The sequence below is a fragment of the Cibotium barometz genome, chromosome 36 (assembly GCF_041138505.1).
Source record: "Cibotium barometz isolate CiBa-2024 chromosome 36, ASM4113850v1, whole genome shotgun sequence".
NCBI classification, from domain to species: Eukaryota; Viridiplantae; Streptophyta; class Polypodiopsida; order Cyatheales; family Cibotiaceae; genus Cibotium; species Cibotium barometz.
The window spans coordinates 33,269,340-33,278,017 of NC_141081.1; positions in this window are offsets into that span (position 1 = coordinate 33,269,340).

Genomic DNA, 8,678 nt, shown 5'->3' on the forward strand with positions numbered 1-8,678 from the left:
AATGAACGTGGATGTGAATGTGATAAGATGTGATGTGATGTAAATGGATGTGGATGTGGATGTGAATGAAGAGATGAGAATGAGATGTGAGGATATGTGAAAGGATGTGATGTAATGTAAATGGATATGGATGTGGATGTGATAAGATGTGATGTGATGTAAATAGATGTGGATGTGGATGTGGATGTGGATGTGATGTAAAGGGATATGGATGTGAATGTGATGAGACGTGGTGGATGAAATGTGATGTGATGTGAATATATGTGGATGTGAATGTGAATAGATGTAAATGAGATGTGACAATATGTATGGGTGTGATGTGATGTAAATGGATGAGAATAAGATGTGAAGTGATAGATGTGAATGTGAATGAATGGATGGATGTGGATAGACATGCATGTGAATGTGAATGAATGAATGGATGTGGATGTGAATGTGAATGTGAATGAATGGATGGATGTGGATAGACGTGCATGTGAATGACTGAATGGATGTGGATGAATGGGATGAGATGTGTATGGATTGTGTATGGATGTGATGAGATATGGATAGATATGGATGTGATGTAATGTGGATGGAATGAATGAGATATGATGTGGATAGATGTGGATGTGATGTAATGTGGATGGAATGAGATATGATGTGGATAGATGTGGATGAAATGAATGAGATATGATTTGGATAGATTTTGACCTTATGTAATGTGGATGGAATGAATGAGATATGATTTGGATAGATGTGGACCTTATGTAATGTGGATGGAATGAATGAGATGTGATGTGGATAGGTGTGGACGTGATGTAATGTGGATAGAATGTATGTGATGGGATGGGGATGCAATGAATGTGATGGATGTGAACAGATGCGATGAGATGATGTGAATGAATGTGATGTGATGTGAATCGGGATAGATGTGAATGGATGAAATGTAATGTGAATAGATGTGATGTGAATCGGGATAGATGTGAATGGATAAAATGTAATGTGAATAGATGTAATGTGAATAGATGTGATGTGATGTGAATCGGGATAGATGTGAATGGATGAGATGTGATGTGAATGGATGTGATGTGAGTGAATCGGGATAGATGTGAATGGATGTGAATGGATGAGATGTGATGTGAATGGATGAGATGTGATGTGAATCGGGATAGATGTGAATGGATGAGATGTGATGTGAATGGATGTGATGTGATGTGAATCGGGATAGATACGAATGAATGAGATGTAAGATGTGATGTGAATCGGGATAGATGTGAATGGATGAGATGTGATGTGAATGGATGTGATGTGAATCGGGATAGATGTGAATGGATGAGATGTGATGTGAATGGATGTGATGTGATGTGAATGGATGTGATGTGGATCAGGGTAGATGTGAATGGATGTGATGTGAATCGGGATAGATGTGAATGGATGAGATGTGATGTGAATGGATGAGATGTGAGTGTGAATGGATGAGATGTGATGTGAATGGATGTGATGTGGATCAGGGTAGATGTGAATGGATGAGATGTGATGTGATGTGGATATGGATATGGGTAGATGAGAATGGATGAGATGTGATGAAGATAGATGTGGATAGATGTGATGAGATGTAATATAATGTGATTGGATGAGAATGGATGAAGGACGATGGGAATACATATGATTGGATGAGATGTAATATAATGTGATTGGATGAGAATGGATGAAGGACGATGGGAATACATATGATTGGATATGGATTAAGCAATGTGAATTGATGTAGAAGAATGTGGAATAACAAGAAATGATGTGGAACAATGTGGAAAGATGAGAGTTCATTAGAAGCTGTATTTATGACATGTTTTTAAATGACTGTTTTATGTCAAGAATGCTGGGGAAGCATCTTGGTCACCTTGTAAATGGGGTCATGGACACCTAAGTGTTGCAACAGCTGACAGAGAGTCAACAGAGGAGGTCTCGCATAGTAAGGTCGCTCGGTCGAGGTCTTGACCTGCCTTGGTTCGATTTAAATGGTGAGCTTCCGGTACGGTGGATGAGGGACCAAGGAAGCGGCATTTGAGTGAAGCGCTAGGTGACCTGCGAAGGATCCTAGAGGGTGCTAACCATACGGTGCTCAGGCTTTGGGTTGCCAAAGATACCCACGTGTGCGTCGAGGAAGAAAATAGAATAAGGAGTTAGAGTTGTTTTCTGAACTCGGGCATGGATCTGGTTAATTATCCTTGCTAGTCCAACGGATGAGTCCATGGCTCTAGATATATATATATATATATAGATATAGATATAGATATATATATATATATATATATATATACACCTGCGCGAGCGTGGAGCTGGAGCAGCAGGTGAAATGGACTGGACGACCTGATGATGACTGGAGCTGGAATAGATGGCGAAATGCGTGAACTCGCGAGTGTGGAGCTAGAGCAGCAGGTGAAATGGACGTGACCCGCGAGCGTGACCCAGCGAGTAGAGTTGGAGCAAATGGAGCTGATGGAAAAATGCGTGGACCCGCGAGTGTGGAGCTGGAGCTGCAGGCGTGAAGCTCATGCTTTTTGGTCACGTGGTAAGGAGCAGTAGGCGTGAAATTCAAAATGGTAAAATTTCTTCCTTTTTGAATAACGCCTCCTCCTTTGCCCACGTGGAGGGAGGGCCACTCTCCCTTAATCCTGTATAGATGTCTTTTGTCTTCTCTTTTGCATACATATGTATGTGATTGTGTGTGCACATACACACGTATGTGTGATTGTGTAATGTCTTCACGCGTGCATGTGTTGTGCAAGTGTCTTGATTGTGTGTATGTGTTAGTGTGTATTTGTTGTGCAAGTGTGTACATGGTGTGTATGTTTTTATATATGTGTATCCATAGCGAGTGTTTGCATGTACGTGTGTGTGAGCATGTGAATATACTCGTGTGTACATCTATGTGTGTGCACGTGCAGGTGCATATGTGCGTGTGTGAGTGTGTGCATGTCCATGTGTGTGCACATGTACTTGTGTATGTGAGTGTATTTATGTGCTTGTGTGCATGTATACACATGTGTGTATGTGCAAGCTTGAGTATGTGTGCAAGTGTGAATATCTCTATATGTTGCATGTGTGCGAGTGTGTATATGTGTGTTTGTATGCGTGTGTGCACGCATCATGTGCTTGTGTCTGTGTGTGCACGTATCATGTGCTTGTGTCTGTGTGTGTGTATGCATGAACATACATGTGTGTGCGTCGATATACATATAAATCTATTTATATATACATGCTTACATACCTATAGATACACATACATACATAATATGTGTGTGTGTGTGTGTGTGTGTGTGTATTCTCTCTCTTGCACATAATAAATATGTTTGTGTGTGTGTGTGTGTGTGTATTCTCTCTCTTGCACATAATAAATATGTTTGTGTGTGTATGTGCAAGCTTGAGTATGTGTGCAAATGTGCATATCTCTATACGTTGCACGTGTGTCCATGCATGCGAGTGTGTGTATGTGTGTGTGCACGTATCATGTGCTGGTGTCTGTGTGTTGTGTGTGTGTGTGCATGAACATACATGTGCTGGTGTCTGTGTGTTGTGTGTGTGTGTGTGCATGAACATACATGTGTGTGCGTGCATGAACATACATGTGTGTGCGTCGACATACATATAAATCTATTTATATATACATGCTTACATACCTATAGATACACATACATACATAATATATATAAGTGTGTGTATCTATAGGTATGTAAGCATGTATACAAAAATTTCATGTGAGATGTGAGATTTCATGAGAAAGATGTGAAATTCAAAATTGCATTGGAAGATGTGAGATTTGGCTCCTCCTCAGGCTTGCAGGAGGAGTGATTATTTTGAATTAGCCCCACCTCCTTTGCCCATGTGGAGGGAGGTGGGGTTGTGGTTAATCTTGTATAGATAATAGAATGAACTTATCTGCAATGGTCAAGAATCTTATCTATGTTTATAATTGTAAAAAACTTAATAACTTAAACCAGAAAATTCCATCGATCCCCATCCAATTCCATGGGTTAGTCTGGTGACCAAAATTTGCAAGCATGTGGGGAGGGTCCCCTCCTACATGCTTGAAAAGCTTGGTCACCATCGGATGATGTTTGGGTATGAAAGTATGCTAAAAAGTACGATTTTCCATGGCCTCTCAAGCACCGAGAGACTTAAAAAATCCACACTGGGTGCTAATGGAAAACCCAGTGGAGGATGTAGATTTGTTCATGGAAGCTTGGCCCTAGGGCCAAGCTAGATTATCTTGCAAGGGATAGAGGACATCATGGAAACTTATCCCTTTTGGTAGCTTTGTGCTAGGGCCACACTAGAATCTCTCGCAAGGGTATTTCTTGACATACACATGTATAGATGGGTTCAAGGGCCATTCTACCATGAATAAGTCTACACAGAGACATAAAAACAAGTCACCCAGCAAAAGAGTATTTAGCCCCCTTCTTCCCCAAAATTTCATGCATGATACATAGTTTTGCACATAAGTTTCATCCCAAATCCACAGGGAATCAATCCGCTTGTTTTTTGGTTGTGGTGAGTGGAATTTCGTGAACTTTCACGCTTCTTGAAGCTCATAATTTTCATCCTAAATTAATTCAAGAAATTTGGGTCATTGAATCCCTGGGCTTCACCGATATTGTATATGTCTTCGCCTGCACCCAGATAGCTTCCAAGAACCACCGATAACATTCCCTAACTGCAGCATTGGCGTGCCTTGAAAGCTTATGCTCGCCACTTACCTTCGACCCAAATGTTGCCTCCATCTCTTGATGAGATACTGTGGTCGAATGCACAGTCTGTATTGCCCCATCCATGGGCAGAAACAACTGCTCCTGTATTAGCTACACCGTCAACTCCCTAGCTATACCTCCAACTTCCACCCCATCCCCTTGGCTAAGCTATTGCAACAAGGACAATGCTTGTTGGATGAACAGGGATTTGCCCCCAATGAATGTTGGAAAAAATCCACAGTAGGTAAGTAAAGGCTAAGGAAATTTAATCGAGGTGGTAATATTCTAAGGGACGGTTAAGAGAGCATGGGATTTGAAGGCAAATTACATGCAGGTATGTCATGACTCAAGTGCATCCAACCACGTGACTAGCCATGGTGAGTGGTTCAAGGATATGTAGAAAATGTAAAAACCAGGTTAAGCGCCTTTCAAATTTCGTAAAATTATGAGATAGATTAATTTTTCTCTAAATCAAAAACTATCTTAGATGACAATAAATTAGAGCCATATCTAGGTGTGGTTATGTAGATCACTTTGTGTAAGTGATACTCTCTTCATAGCCCTCTCATTCACAAAGATAATCAAGGCTAGAGAAGTAGTGGATCATGTCTAGATTATCTACAGCCATGTGTAAGTGATACTCTCTTCATAGCCCTCTCATTCACAAAGATAATCAAGGCTAGAGAAGTAGTGGATCATGTCTAGATTATCTACAGCCATGAGTCTATATGGCTAACTTTTTATCATCATAGAGTCATCAATTCGATCGTAATCCTTCCTCGACTTCATCGAGGACTTGAGAAAATGATAATCTTCAGATTTTGGAATGGATTGAATCAGAGGCTCGGGGAGGATGGCACCACTGCCATTCACAATTACATTTTATTAAAAATGGCACCACTACCATTGTTAAGGCCTCACATCACCTTGATGGGAAGAATGGTAGCCCTGCCATTTTTCCTTACATTCAAGGGATAAAGGCAGTGGTGCCATTAAAACACTAATCTAAAAATGGAGTCACGACCTAAAGTCATGCCTCCGATGCTACCCCAAAATAGAAGAAATGGAGTGGTGACATAAAGCCATGCCTCCAAGGCCCTTTCAAAATTATGGACATCACCCCTTAGGGTTCTGTCCGAGTAGAGACTATAGATGGGGTCAAAATGGTGGGTTACATAAATGGAAGAAAATTCAAAAAATGTTACAACCCACTTGTACACACACACACACACACATCTATATATATATATATATAGATATATATCAAAATAAATGCCGCACTCAGAGAGAGAGAGAGAGAGAGAGAGAGAGAGAGAGAGAGAGAGAGAGAGGCAGAGACGACTAGGCATGAGAGAGAGATAGAGACAGAGCTTACCTTGCACTTCTCAAGGTTGCAAAATGACAGCCCAAAGGGTCAGGTATCTAATTGACAGGTTGACATATCATGATTTTACTATGCATTATGCATATATGACCTCTTTGGTGAAGCATGTGGAACCTACATGCTGTGTAGAAGCTATTGAAAAGAATGTATGGGAAAAGCACGAGATTGGCCGTCTTCAATGAGAACATTGAGCTTTTCATTTGCCTCAAGGGCCACATGAACGCTCTTTACTACCCCTCTCGGATTCAGATGGCTCAGATCAAGATAACTAACTAGTCCACATATACTCCCTACATACCATCATATGATATAAAGAGAAAACAATTACTTCTCTAGAGGTAGTTCCTCTAGAACTATCATTGCATGCATCTCCTGAGCTGATAGTTTGGCATTTACGCCGAGAGAGCTATGTTCAACTCGTGTTAAAGCAAGCCAACGCTAGATGAATGATCTCGCATTGAGAGAGATCCAAGAAAGATGCACTTACTCAAACGGGGGGAGACAATAGACTTGGAGACCGTGTGAGTCAAACCGACTTGTGATACGCAAGTACCAGCATGTAGGGTCTCCCGTAAGTGCAAGATGCATAGAAGACTTGAGTGGTGGTGTCCAAGGACGCGATCGAAGATGACAAGAGCTGGAGGTGTTTGAGAATGGGCGTTTGAGGACAGCCTTAGTTGGATTAAGTGGAGGGGCGCCCCCAGTGCATGTGTGCCATGGTTAGCACAATTGCAACAAATTGCCCCAAACTGATGGGCTCTCTGGTGGAAGTACTCCTACCCCAATGCCGATGAAGACGCGCACTTGCTCTCAAGTGACGACCACTCTAACAGAAGGCAGATAGCTACTTGTGAGCACGTTTTTCTCCAAGGTACAACGTATGCGTGGGTACTACAACTGCATGAGCTCGGCAGTGCCATTTGAAAGCTGTCTCAGATGATGTGCGTCCAACCAACAACCTTGAGGTATTTCAACACTAAGAACTCTTGTACTTTTTCTCAGCTGGATGGTGACTTTTTGTAACACATCCTTGGGTACGATGCTGTGGTTGCAGCTACTATGCAAGTGCATGCGCATTTCTCAAGTACAAGGGAAAACCATGCAACGCGACGGATTTCAAGTGTTGGAGCTGCAATCCACATACTTCCAAATCTTGGTATCGTAGTAGTGTATGATGCAGACAAACACCGAGACTTCAGGAAGTAGTTCATTGACCTCTTATGCTGTTTCCCTTAGGTGTCAAGATGGAAAAATTGTGCTGTTTGTGCAGCGTACTTGATGTGGGCTTGAAACCCATGGTATGGAGTCAGTTTCGTGAAATGGGGTAATTCCATGAAATTACAGGCCGTGAAGGGTAATTCCGTGAAATGGAAAAACCTGTAAAATTACAGGTTTTTGGCATTGAGCTATGAGCTTACAGGTTTTTGCACCTTGAATTAGTGAAGTTATTTTCGTGTTTGATTAACATGTTTTCATGAATGCATGATGTTATTGAACGCAAAGCGTGGGGTTTGTGCAACGATGATAACGAATGACATTGTTGACAAGGGGGCAATCAATGATTTCTAATCATGCAATTTTATGCTTACAAAGAAAAGATTTCAAAACATGAAAAGAAAGAAAATGAAAAAACAAGGCACAAGCTCCCGCCTCAAACCCATAAATCGATTTTGCGCTCGAGGAAGGAGAAAATTGACGAGAGAAAATCTCAATGGTTGCGTTGCGCACACGATGAACGACGAATGCAAAATGACAAAAAAGAAAGGATTTTTGATTTTATGGTGCAGCCATCAGATTGGGCCGCTGCCTTAATGAAGAATGCCACGTGTCTTCTTACGATTTGTCAAGAAAAAGTAACCGTTTCACGGTGTGAACCCTTTTGGACCAGTTCACGACGTGAACCTTTTAGGATCAGTTCACGGCATGAACAACTTAGAATGTTTCATGACGTGAACTGTTTTGTACCAGTTCACAGCATGAACAGCTTTGTACTAGTTCACAGTGTGAACTGCTTTGGACCAAGTGCGTGCAAGATTGATACCCTATATTTCTCTTCATGCTCAAACACTCAACCATGCATTCAAATATTGGATAAAGTGAATGATATCCATTTTTACCTTGTATCCATTTCTGAGTAATGGATACCTTCATCTTTTTATTTCCATGGAAACCAAGGTGGTACTTTGATACTTCTAGGCAAGTGTTGTTGCAGGAATTTTAACTCTGTGTGAGAGTGCTTGATTCTTCCCTCCACCTAAGTGAAGAGTTTTTCTACTGAGTCTTGTGGATTGGGGTTTCTATCGGTGTCTACTTGTTGCACCTTCTTTTTCTTCTTTTCAATGTCCTTGTCTAGCTCCTTGATCGAGGTGGTTACAGGTATTGGTTTTGTTATATTTAGCCCATCCTGTTGGGTTGGCTTCTTCCTCCACACCAGTGTTTGTACACTCCTAGCATTTGTTTTAGTTTGGAGTTGGTTTCGAATGCCTGTACTGCCCTTTTCTTTGTATTTGGAGGTATTTGCAACAGTGGCCACTAGGTGAAGTTTGGGCACCCGTATTGTTGTA